Consider the following 13,398-nt stretch of genomic DNA (forward strand, 5'->3'; position numbering starts at 1 on the left):
TCTATGTCTTTTATTATCTTCCATTCAGTAAAACTCAAGGTTTTGATATGTTATCCTTAAATGCGTGGCCTTTAATGGAGGCAATATCCTTGAAAGTTTGACTATAGTGCACAATAGCCTTTATTAAAAAACATTGCACATTCTCAGTTTGGGGGAATGTGTAGCAGGGTATTACTTGAATAGAGCAGAGGTGTAGAGGAGACCAACCCTTGGTAAATAAAGGTTTTAAAAAGCAGTCTTGCATGTGAAGGGGTAGATGGGACTCAGCTCTCCCTGTCACAAGTACTTAAATCAAGGAAGCAAGGTAGGAGGGCAGACTAAAGTGTGTGTATAGAAGGGAAAGGATGAGACATGGAGGCCAATACTTCTACAAAACGCAGACACCCTTGTCTTTGACTCTGATGTGTTGGTTAGAACTACAGAACAGCAACATTATTATGTAACTTTTGTTAAGGGGGCCTTATTACTGTATGCTTTTTGGGGTTTCCCTTTCATTTAGTGTGTTATATAGGTTGTTGGTCATGTAAATGGTCTGCAAATACCCGCCCTTCCTCAAACGTAGAACAACATGTGGATGATTTTGCCAAACAATCAATTGGTAGCTCATCTGATATTTTACTTAGTCAGAATACAGCCAACTCTTTCCAGTTGTGATAGAAAACTAAGTTACAATAGTATTTTAAAAATTGTAAACACTTTATAAACTCCCAAAAAGCTGGTACTCTTTGGAGCGAGGATGGCCCCTGACTAAAATGGTTTTGGGCAAACAAACACTCATTGACCTGAGGAGGGTGTTGCCTTGTATTACAACAAGTAGTGTGTGGGGTGCTGTGAATCAACGGCCAGAGGCAGCAGAATTCATTCTACGCTCTGAAAAACAAACAAAGCGGTAGTAGGTTTTACTGATCCTGTTAGTCACATTTTGCTTCATTAACATTTAAGTAAGCTAAAACAGGTATAATCGCTTGTGTACTAAATGATTTGTCATGCAATTAAAGCTGAGTGTGCTGTCTCACTTTAAAAGCTTCCGTTTCTGCCTGTGCCAAGTGCATGTGAAAAATATCAATCAATCAATCAATCAATGTTTATTTATACAGCCCAATATCACAAATGTTACATTTGTCTCAGTGGACTTCACAGTTGTACAGAATATCAGTATGACAATACGACACCCTCTGTCCTTAGACCCTCACATCGTACAAGGAAAAACTTCCGGAGAAAACCCACAGTTTAAAGGGGAAAATGGGAGAAACCTCAGGGAGAGCAACAGAGGGGGATCCTCTCCCAGGAGGACGGACAGACGTGCAATAGATGCTGTGTGTAAATCGAAGAGATAATACATTTTACAGCATAGGTAGACCAAATGTTTGGAATGCATGTGTCTATAATAAGAAGATGAATCCACGAGGATGTCAACAATCCTGTGGGAGCCATCAGGGAAGTAGTATGATGAGAGTCAGGCAGGACCAAAGGACAGGTTCAGCCATGAATCGAAGTCCAGGACTCAAATCCAGAACTCAGAATAGAGGATCCAGGATCCAGGACTCAGGACTAAGCAGTGGCGTTTTCTCCTGGAGGCCAAGGGAAGCCAGGCTTCCCCTGTTTTTTCGGAGTGTAGTTATCATTTTAATAAATAAATAAAAACACTTCGTTTAGTTTCGGAAATTCTTTGTTGTGTGTGCTGCCGGCCCGTCTCTCCCCCATTCGCATTGAGTATTTTACAAAGAGTGAAACAGCGCCCCTCTAGATGTTATGGTGAAACAGTAGATTGCACTCTCTTCTGCGAGAGGAGGCTAGCCGAAATTGGCTTCCCTTGGTGAAAAAAAATTGAGAGATTGACCAATCTGGTTGGGCACCCCTGGTCTACACACACAACCAAATTACATCTATACCATGAGAGCATTGCTCCTAAAAAGTGTTTCTGGCACTGACACCAATCAACAGTTGTGCGTCGACTCAGCAGGGATCAAGGCACGTATATGCCTCTCCCTGCTTCCACCGTCTACACACACAACCACATTACATACCATCAGTAAGGAAAAAGAGTAAGAACTGAGATGTATAGGTTGAAGAGGCACAACGTGTCTACGTCAATGCACTCTTATTAGATTATTTGATCAACTATAAGCTTTATCAAAAGGAAGGTCTTAAGGGCACTCTTAAAAATGGATAGGCTGTCTGCCGCCCGAACACAAACTGGAAGCTGATTCCACAAATGTGGAGCTTGATAGAAAAGGCTCTGGCTCCCATTGTACTTTTAGAGATTCGAGGAACAACAACAACCCTGCATTCTTGGAACGCAATGCCGGCCTAGTTGGACAGTAGGGTATAATGAGTTATTTAAGGTAAGATGGCGCCTGCCCATTAAGGGCTTTGTAGAAGGTAAGAAGAATTGTAAATGCTATCCTGTGTTCTATAGGGAGCCAGTGTAAGGCAGCCAAAACTGGAGTAATGTGGTCCCTTTTCCGAACTCTGGTTAGTACACGAGCTGCAGCATTTTGAATTAGCTGAACTGACTTTTTGGTACACCCTGATAATAAGGGTACAATAATCCAGCATCGTTTTGAGGCAAGATATGCCTGATTTTTGCAATGTTACGTAGATGAAAGAAGGCGGTCCTTGAGATTGATTTTATGTGGGTGTTAAAGGATAAATCCTGATCAAATAACACCAAGATTCCTTACAGTCTCACTGGAGGCCAAATTAATGCCATCCATAGTTAATATATCTTTAGATTAGGGCTGCACGGTATTGAAAAAAACTAACATCGCGACCCCCCCCCCCTGCGGTATATATAATAAACCCCAAAGTCCCGGCAGGTACTTTACTTTTTTTTTTCACGACAGTGTCTCAGGGGATCGTAATATTTAAGAACCTATTAATGTGTTATACCAGATTAACGGAAATAATCTCAGCTAACTGACGATACAAACCATTTTTACCAAAACAAAACACAAGTCTCATAAGAAGCATCTAAATGACCGCCGAGCGAAAAATGCTATCGCACTTTAGCACAGAATTCAAAATAAAGATACCCTTATTACTTATCGAAACTGCACATACAATATATCCGATTAAAGCTGAGACTCCACAGATTATTTAAGTATAGTATCTAAGCGATCCGATCTCGCAACAGGGGAAGCAAACACAGACATCACAACACGTACCTTTTACGGAGCTTTTACTGGAGATCGTCTCACCGTAGCTGTCAATCTGATCAAAAGACGTGTTCAATGGCATTAAAACGAGAAAGAAAAAACGCGGCTGAATCGGTTGATCCATAGGTTGATAATGTATCTGTGGCTTTGAAGCAATTGTTTATAATCCATAATTCCATTTTTATGTAAAAATCGGAGCACAACAGTTAGCTGCTAATGGTAGCCACCAGAGTGTATGCAGCTTCCGGTTTTGGCTACGCGTCACTCTCACTCCTTATTTGGTAATGTGTGTGTGTTAGACTGCGCTGGACTGCAGCATAGCCAAGACCGGAAGCAGCAGCCACTCTGGTGGCTACCTTTAGCAGCTAACTTTTGCTCTGCGATATTTACATAAAACTGGAATTATGGATTATAAATTAAATAATTTTTTTATACAGAGACGTTAAAAACCTATGGATTAACCGATTCAGCCGCGTTTTTTCTTTCTCTTTTTAATGCCATTGAACACGTCTTTTGATCAGATTGACAGCTACGGTGAGACATCTCCCCTAGAAGCTACGTAAAGGTACGTGTTGTGATGTCTGTGTTTGCTTCCCCTGTCCGAGTTCAGATCACTCAGTGATGATACTATATACCTACATAATCTGTGGAACCTCATCTTTAATCGGATATCTTGTAAATGCAGCTACGATAAGTAATAATAAGGGTACTTTTATCTTGAGTTCTGTGCCAAAGTGCGTTAGGATTTTTCGCTCGGCGGTCATTTAGATGCTTCTTATGAGACTTGTGTTTTGTTTTGGTAAAAATGGTTTGTATCGTCAGTTAGCTGAGATTATTTCCGTTAATCTGGTATAACACATTAATAGGTTCTTAAATATTACGATCCCCTGAGACACTGTCGTGAAAAAAAAAAGTAAAGTACCTGCCGGGACTTTGGGGTTATATATATACCGCAGGGGGGGGGGGGGGAAATCGCGATGTTAGTTTTTTTCAATACCGTGCAGCCCTAATCTAAAGATATATTAACTATGGATGGCATTAATTTGGCCTCCAGTGAGACTGTAAGGAATCTTGGTGTTATATTTGATCAGGATTTATCCTTTAACACCCACATAAAATCAATCTCAAGGACCGCCTTCTTTCATCTACGTAACATTGCAAAAATCAGGCATATCTTGCCTCAAAACGATGCTGGATTATTGTACCCTTATTATCAGGGTGTACCAAAAAGTCAGTTCAGCTAATTCAAAATGCTGCAGCTCGTGTACTAACCAGAGTTCGGAAAAGGGACCACATTACTCCAGTTTTGGCTGCCTTACACTGGCTCCCTATAGAACACAGGATAGCATTTACAATTCTTCTTACCTTCTACAAAGCCCTTAATGGGCAGGCGCCATCTTACCTTAAATAACTCATTATACCCTACTGTCCAACTAGGCCGGCATTGCGTTCCAAGAATGCAGGGTTGTTGGTTGTTCCTCGAATCTCTAAAAGTACAATGGGAGCCAGAGCCTTTTCTTATCAAGCTCCACATTTGTGGAATCAGCTTCCAGTTTGTGTTCGGGCGGCAGACAGCCTATCCATTTTTAAGAGTGCCCTTAAGACCTTCCTTTTTGATAAAGCTTATAGTTGATCAAATAATCTAATAAGAGTGCATTGACGTAGACACGTTGTGCCTCTTCACCTATACATCTCAGTTCTTACTCTTTTTCCTTACTGATGGTATGTAATGTGGTTGTGTGTGTAGACGGTGGAAGCAGGGAGAGGCATATACGTGCCTTGATCCCTGCTGAGTCGACGCACAACTGTTGATTGGTGTCAGTGCCAGAAACACTTTTTAGGAGCAATGCGCTCATGGTATAGATGTAATTTGGTTGTGTGTGTAGACCAGGGGTGCCCAACCAGATTGGTCAATCTCTCAATTTTTTTTCACCAAGGGAAGCCAATTTCGGCTAGCCTCCTCTCGCAGAAGAGAGTGCAATCTACTGTTTCACCATAACATCTAGAGGGGCGCTGTTTCACTCTTTGTAAAATACTCAATGCGAATGGGGGAGAGACGGGCCGGCAGCAACACACAACAAAGAATTTCCGAAACTAAACGAAGTGTTTTTATTTATTTATTAAAATGATAACTACACTCCGAAAAAACAGGGGAAGCCTGGCTTCCCTTGGCCTCCAGGAGAAAACGCCACTGCTTAGTCCTGAGTCCTGGATCCTGGATCCTCTATTCTGAGTTCTGGATTTGAGTCCTGGACTTCGATTCATGGCTGAACCTGTCACTTTGGTCCTGCCTGACTCTCATCATACTACTTCCCTGATGGCTCCCACAGGATTGTTGACATCCTCGTGGATTCATCTTCTTATTATAGACACATGCATTTCCAAACATTTGGTCTACCTATGCTGTAAAATGTATTATCTCTTCGATTTACACACAGCATCTATTGCACGTCTGTCCGTCCTCCTGGGAGAGGGATCCCTCCTCTGTTGCTCTCCCTGAGGTTTCTCCCATTTTCCCCTTTAAACTGTGGGTTTTCTCCGGAAGTTTTTCCTTGTACGATGTGAGGGTCTAAGGACAGAGGGTGTCGTATTGTCATACTGATATTCTGTACAAACTGTGAAGTCCACTGAGACAAATGTAACATTTGTGATATTGGGCTGTATAAATAAACATTGATTGATTGATTGATTGATATTTTTCACATGCACTTGGCACAGGCAGAAACGGAAGCTTTTAAAGTGAGACAGCACACTCAGCTTTAATTGCATGACAAATCATTTAGTACACAAGCGATTATACCTGTTTTAGCTTACTTAAATGTTAATGAAGCAAAATGTGACTAACAGGATCAGTAAAACCTACTACCGCTTTGTTTGTTTTTCAGAGCGTAGAATGAATTCTGCTGCCTCTGGCCGTTGATTCACAGCACCCCACACACACTACTTGTTGTAATACAAGGCAACACCCTCCTCAGGTCAATGAGTGTTTTGTTTGCCCAAAACCATTTTAGTCAGGGGCCATCCTCGCTCCAAAGAGTACCAGCTTTTTGGGAGTTTATAAAGTGTTTACAATTTTTAAAATACTATTGTAACTTAGTTTTCTATCACAACTGGGAAAGAGTTGGCTGTATTCTGACTAAGTAAAATATCAGATGAGCTACCAATTGATTGTTTTGGCAAAATCATCCACATGTTGTTCTACGTTTGAGGAAGGGCGGGTATTTGCAGACCATTTACATGACCAACAACCTATATAACACACTAAATGAAAGGGAAAACCCCAAAAAGCATACAGTAATAAGGCCCCCTTAACAAAAGTTACATAATAATGTTGCTGTTCTGTAGTTCTAACCAACACATCAGAGTCAAAGACAAGGGTGTCTGCGTTTTGTAGAAGTATTGGCCTCCATGTCTCATCCTTTCCCTTCTATACACACACTTTAGTCTGCCCTCCTACCTTGCTTCCTTGATTTAAGTACTTGTGACAGGGAGAGCTGAGTCCCATCTACCCCTTCACATGCAAGACTGCTTTTTAAAACCTTTATTTACCAAGGGTTGGTCTCCTCTACACCTCTGCTCTATTCAAGTAATACCCTGCTACACATTCCCCCAAACTGAGAATGTGCAATGTTTTTTAATAAAGGCTATTGTGCACTATAGTCAAACTTTCAAGGATATTGCCTCCATTAAAGGCCACGCATTTAAGGATAACATATCAAAACCTTGAGTTTTACTGAATGGAAGATAATAAAAAGACATAGAAAGCTAATTAAAGAGACCTTAAAAACAAGACAGCATTGTTCCTCTTTATTGCCGTTTCTAGTAATTAGTCATTCAATATTCTCATTAAATTCCCTCTGTCATACTTTACCTAATTGACATAATGAACTAATGGCACGCACTTTTATTTTCTCAGAGGGAAAGAAATCCACACAGTAATAATTCCACAGCCATTACCTATAACAGGGGTGCACATAACCTTTTTGCCCTGGTTCTCAAAGGAGCACCTGGAGATGTTGCTTGGTGCTCATCCTTAAAATGAAATAAACCGTAACTTTTGAGGGGGTCTTGACTTTATTTGCCAGACACACGGCACTGAACACACAGAGGTGAACACAGAACACACATGCAGAGGTGAACACAGAACACACATGCAGAGGTGAACACAAGACAACATTAGCACGACCAGTAATCCTACAAGCTGTCATCACTACCCTCCTGACTGTTCTCCTCACTGTCTTCCTCTCTGTCAGACATGGTAGCTGATGATGTAGGCCTACTTCTTTCTCTCTGGTTGAGTCTGCGATTAGATGCTTGCATCCACAAGTCAACAGCTGGTTTGGGTCGAAAGTCTCTGTTGTCATCTTAGACAAGTGGAACATAACCAATAACCTACCATAGCCAATAACAAATGAATGTAACTTATTTGATTTGTGTTGTTCATTCATATCTTATTTTACCGTAAAGGTGACTTGTCATGCTTTTCCAGTTATTACCCGTCCCCTTGTGTGTTATGAAGGTTTTTATGCATGTAAATGGTGTGCAGAGTCAAAACTCTCAAAGTACACCATGTAGGGAGTAAAACTCTAAAACAGAAAATACCTCCCCAAAACGCCTCGTTGGAGATACGTCACTGTCCATTTGATTCTTCCGGTTACATCATGATGTCATGTCGTCCCCGGAACGAAATGGACCAATCCGTGGAGCCGTTACGTTACGTCCGCGGAGCCGTTACGTTAAGCCCCCGCTGATTGGTCCAAATTGACCAATCCACGGACTTCCTCACACACTCAGTGCATGCAGCTCTGCTGATCTCTCCTCCCTGGCTGCAGGCTGATAACAGACAGTTGGGATCGCGGCGAAATTCTCTCTGCAGACCCATTCTCACAGCGTTTATCAACCTTTTTCTTACTCAATATCAAGCCACACTTATTGTTTTTACTTCGGCTGTGACTTTGTGTGTGCTCAGGGTGAGTTTGGCTGTGTTTCGCTGTGTATCGCTAAACAAGGAAATCACACCTCCACGGAGTTCAGCGCGATTCACAACGTCCCGACTGGTCCCGACCAATCTGAGCACACTGGGCTCACAGGGAGGGGGGGGGGGGCAAGAGTTGCAATGAGCCGTTTAGTGGAGAGAGTGAATACTGCTGAATACACATACTTTACAGAGATGCTGTATGCGAAACCAATGTGAGTTTGAAAAATTGCACAGTATAAATCTATTCTAGTAGACCACAACAATGGAATTATGATCAGTGGAAATGCCATGACATGGGACCTTTAACATTTATTTATTTATTTATTTATTTATGCATTTCTTTTTATCTCTCCAGGTTAAAGAATCATTTTGGTTACTGTCCTATAGTATACATTGGAATGATTTCAAACCTGTTTATCCCAATAATTATAATCTCTCTCTCTCTCTCTCTCTCTCTCTCTCTCTCTCTCTCTCTCTCTCTCTCTCTCTCTCAATGTTGGTACACTATGCGCCTTTTTTCAAATGACCCGGTGCTCTTTTTTTGGCACCTGCCAGAAGGTTCAGCCCTGCCTATAAACCTGTCTGTCTCTTTCCAGCTGATCCTGTTTAATTTTGAGGGAAGTTGTTTTTGGCACCAGCAAACGATAACCTGGGCTGGAGTTCATCGTGTCTGTGAGCTGGAGGGAGAATTTATTTCCCCCACCTCCTCATTGGCCATGAATGCAGAGACAGCACGTGTCTACCGCTGTTAAACAACACACACTGGCTCCCGGCCCACTCGTAAATTACGGAGAAAGTCTCTCCCAAGACGGCCTTCAGTGGCACAGTTCAGTCAGAGAGGTTGCTGCTTCCCGTAACCAGCGCAACGGCTGTCATTTAACAGAGCTAGGGTCATTAGTTTCTTTATTGCCTGTATTTTGTTACATTTAGAACGGGTTTCTTCACGGTGCCCTTCCTAAGAGACTCCAGAGGATCTCTCAGACAACACTACTATCAGTGAACTGTTGGTTGAGTGTTGGTGTTGGGAAATAATATAGTATTTAGAGCTGCAGATTATTGTTTATTCATCAATAAGTCAATAGATGGAAAATAATAAGCAACTAATTTTATAGTTGATTAATCGGTACAATTATTTTAATTAAAAATGACAAACATTTGATGATTTTTGGGCTTTTCCTTGTCTTACCTCGTAGTAAATCATTGAGTTTTGGACTGTTAAATCGTAAATTAGACGCCTACTTTTGTTTTATGGACCACATGATTAATAGGTAATGAAAAGAAGTGTCCATAGCAGCACTGTTATAATCTGTTTTTAGTTGCAAGCCTAAATGAAAAATACTTGAGAGTAACGAGGACTCAGGGACGGCCTCTTATTCAACAAAGAATGGCTTCTCCAGTTTGTATACACAGAGAAGAAGAGTGTTCCCTTTGCATTGTGTAACTCCTAAAACTACCATTACACCAAAGCTGTCAATGTTGTGTAAATATTTCCATGGAGCTCAGATGCAATTTCATTTGTTATTTGAGGATGCACACATTTCATTGCTTTGCTCACAGTTGTTTTCCTGTTTCCTTGCTTGGGGTGATATAGAATAGTGTTGTGTTGCTCCTCTGGCTATGTCTGTTAACAGTGTGGAAATTGTTTTCCTAGTCAACAACCGTTTTGGGCCTGAGCCACGTCTGAATGATTGAGGATGAACCCGTTTCTTGGAAATGTATGTTTTGCGCTCTGCCCTTTTTATGCCCTTTTGTTTCATGTCTATTTAATATTGTGTATTATGTTGCAAAGCTAAACACATAATGTAAAGTAAACACAAGTAAACAAGCAGCTCTTCAGTTGGTATACATACTATATGGAGGCTTTATCGCACGCATACTTCTTCTGTTTCACCATTTCTATGACTCACTGCTTTTTTAATTGTTTATATATACTGTTTCTGGATCAGCTCACCATCTAAATGAAATGATTTGAACATTTATGACAAAAAGATCTACAGCCATATCTTCAAGAAATGTATCCACAGAGCACAGACGACTGCTTTAGTGTTTCTGTGTTTTTTGTCATTTATAGCTGTTTTTGTATACCTTGGCCTCACATATTGCCGTTCAGTAGTGCTGCCATCTCTCCAACATGTCTCCCTTTGTGTAGGAAGGCTTGACAGACTGTCATCTCATCAGCATGTCAGCTGGGGCTCATTAACAGAATGGCACCGTACCACATGATTGCATGTTTTAATGCCGTGGGAAGAGATTTTGCTGTATATTCAATATATCATTTTTATTGCACGCAGTAAGGATAAGACTTAAAAAAGAGTTTAGTTGTAGGCATGACAGATAAAAACACATCACCACAAAACACATCACCACAAACATGACAGTGCGTCTGTCCAGTGAAGCGATTTATTTCCCACAACCCACATGCGACATCGTGATAACGGCAAAGGTTTTTCTTGTCGTTACTCATTTATGCATCCAACCAACTGAATAAAAGCATAATATATTGTTGATGATTGACGAGAAAAACATATTTTTAAATATTGCATGTTACAATAGTGGTTAACATTGAGATCAACAATAGTAAGGGTTTGTTCGCTTTGAACTCCATGCCCTCCCCATCTCATCGGTGTTTACATAACAATATGTTTCCTTTTGTATTTTCATGGCAATAACCTGGAAGTGCATAAACCGTTAAGAATTCATTAAGACACTTGCTTATCTGGCCATTACATAACTAAATATGAATTATTACGTTTTTTCTAATACTATGTTTCTGACCAAAACCTTAACATAATATGTGAAGCTTGATTAATTATAGATGTAATATATTTACCTTGACTGGTGTTGATACAAATGGGAATGAACAAGGCTGCCGATAAGAAATAATATACTGAATTTGGATTGGATATATTCATGGTACGAATGATTTAAAGTAGAGGTTAAATGAAAACAATATTTTTAAAAAGTCTTATAAGACATTGCCAGTCATATAGTGCACCTCATTTATAACAAATCCGAAAACAATGTTTATATTTTTGAATCAAAATCCAATCATTTGTTCTTCCTTTAAAACAAAAACATGTCTTATACAGTCTATGGTGTGGACACAGATCTCTAGCTTTGTGTTTCGCTACATTATAAGCCTTAACATATTTGATTTAGATCCTTCTTGTAACTGTACACTGTGGAGTTATTTTGTCTCATTGTTTACAGAACAAATGGATGCCCTCTGCGTGTATGTGTGTAAACAAAATGGTTGTAGCATATGTTTGGTTGTGCCTTTTCCCTACTTGATATTGTGAACATATTTGTATGATTTCCAGACAAATGTAAAAGACCCAGAGCCCTTCTTTTGTTGCCCCTGTGTGGGAGATGAGGTGCTTTATCACAGAGATAAGCGTGCAGGCTGAGGGACATCTACAGGAAAGAAAAAGGTACATGAGAGCTGCTTGTGAAGTACCGATCACTTCTTGTGAACTTTGTATGATTAATCCAACGCTGAGAATAGTTGCAGAGGGCGATTTGGTTTGTGGCTTCCCAGGCTGCTGTTTCCCCGCTGTGGAGACAAAAGATGAATAGACCTAGCGGGACTATTATGGGGTATCTCCCTTCTCCATCACTATACGGGCCGGTTGACTCTGATAATCCTCTTTTCACTGAAGGGATCCTCTAATCCCTGCTAGACACAGGTGTCTGGCCTTGAGCATTCGTCAAGATGACTAATGTACTGAACTGTGTGTGAAAAGACATATGAGAGTAAACACATACTTACACAAGGCTAAACACATGGAACATTTTCTGAATGATGAATATCTGTAGGAAGGCATGCATAGAAAACTTCTAATGGAAATTTAAAGCAGTAACATTGACATTGTTGGTGTATTGATGTACCAGTAGATACCAGTGATACGAACAGTCATCAAACAGAAAACTCTGTTCAGCTTGCATATTGAGAAGCCTGCTGGATCTGAATCACACTTTCAGAGATGGATTTCAAAGACCAGTGTGAAACTTCTCTCTTCCCGGTGTCATTCATAATCATTAGTGTACACATTTCCTCAAGTTAGCATCTCAGGCTTTTCCCTAACTACGGAAAAGTACTTCAGAGCTGAGTGTGTGGAGATGAAAAATGTTGGTAATAACAGATATGATAGGAATTGTGGGTGCCTTTAGCATGATGAATGTCATTTGTTGTTGTGCCGACAAAGGACTTAAAAACTATTTTTCTTTGCACCCACCCCCTCATCTTATTCCCCCAAATTAAAATAACTGTCATTATTCTTCTGAAGTTTGGGCTAATGCAATTCTGATAGTGAATAAGTAGCCTATTTTTCTCTTCTCACAGCGAGAGAGTGTTCTTTTTTTTTCATTGCCCTTGATTTTTTTTCTGTGGTTGCCATTACTGTGGTGAATGGTCTGCTCCCATTTTCAGCAATTTCACTGTCTCTAAGTATAAAGCCAGGTCCAAAAGCAAGAAGCTGGACCTGGTCAGGACAAGGGCAGGCATACTTGCAGCATACTTGCAGCATTATTCACACTGTGAAGACCACTGAGACAAATGTAACATTTGTGATATTGGGCTATATAAATAAACATTGATTGATTGATTGATTGATTATTCTTTTTCTAAAAGTGCACTACTACGGTATTGTAGACAACACAGTAACAATATACCAGGTCTGTTTTGGGTTTTTTGCATTAATCTGGCTGCCATAACTCAACACCTTTTCTTGCTTAGCTGTCACAGTACTCCATTCCTTTGGGGTTTACTTATCTTCCAAATTGCATTCACAGATAAAATAAGCCACGTTTAATGGAATGAGTACAAAAATAAGTTGAAAACACACATCCCTATACACAGTATATCAATGGAGCTTTAGGGTAATCAGCAACACAAACAACATTTCCTTCCTGGTGAAAAATAGTTTGAAAACTGCTTCATTCCTTAAGAGAATTTACGAAAGCTAAATCCCCAGCCAAGATCTTGCTGACTTTTACGGAGGACCAATAAAAAGCCTCCTGACTGGAAACATTAAAAACAGGCATAGGATGTTCACAGCCAAGGACAGAAGGGCTCTGCGGCGGAGGCTTACAGCCGCCCAGAACATCATTGGTACCCATCTACCGAGCTTAAGTGATAGTGGTGAGAAGAGGCGCTTGCAAATAGCCAAAAGGAAATTAAAAGACAATGCCCATCCCTGCCAGAGCCTGTTCGCCCTGGATTTCCCCCCTAACAAACCATTATGTGGAAAGCAGGGACGGCAG

Source organism: Pseudochaenichthys georgianus, chromosome 10, assembly GCF_902827115.2.
Source record: "Pseudochaenichthys georgianus chromosome 10, fPseGeo1.2, whole genome shotgun sequence".
Lineage (NCBI taxonomy): Eukaryota > Metazoa > Chordata > Actinopteri > Perciformes > Channichthyidae > Pseudochaenichthys > Pseudochaenichthys georgianus.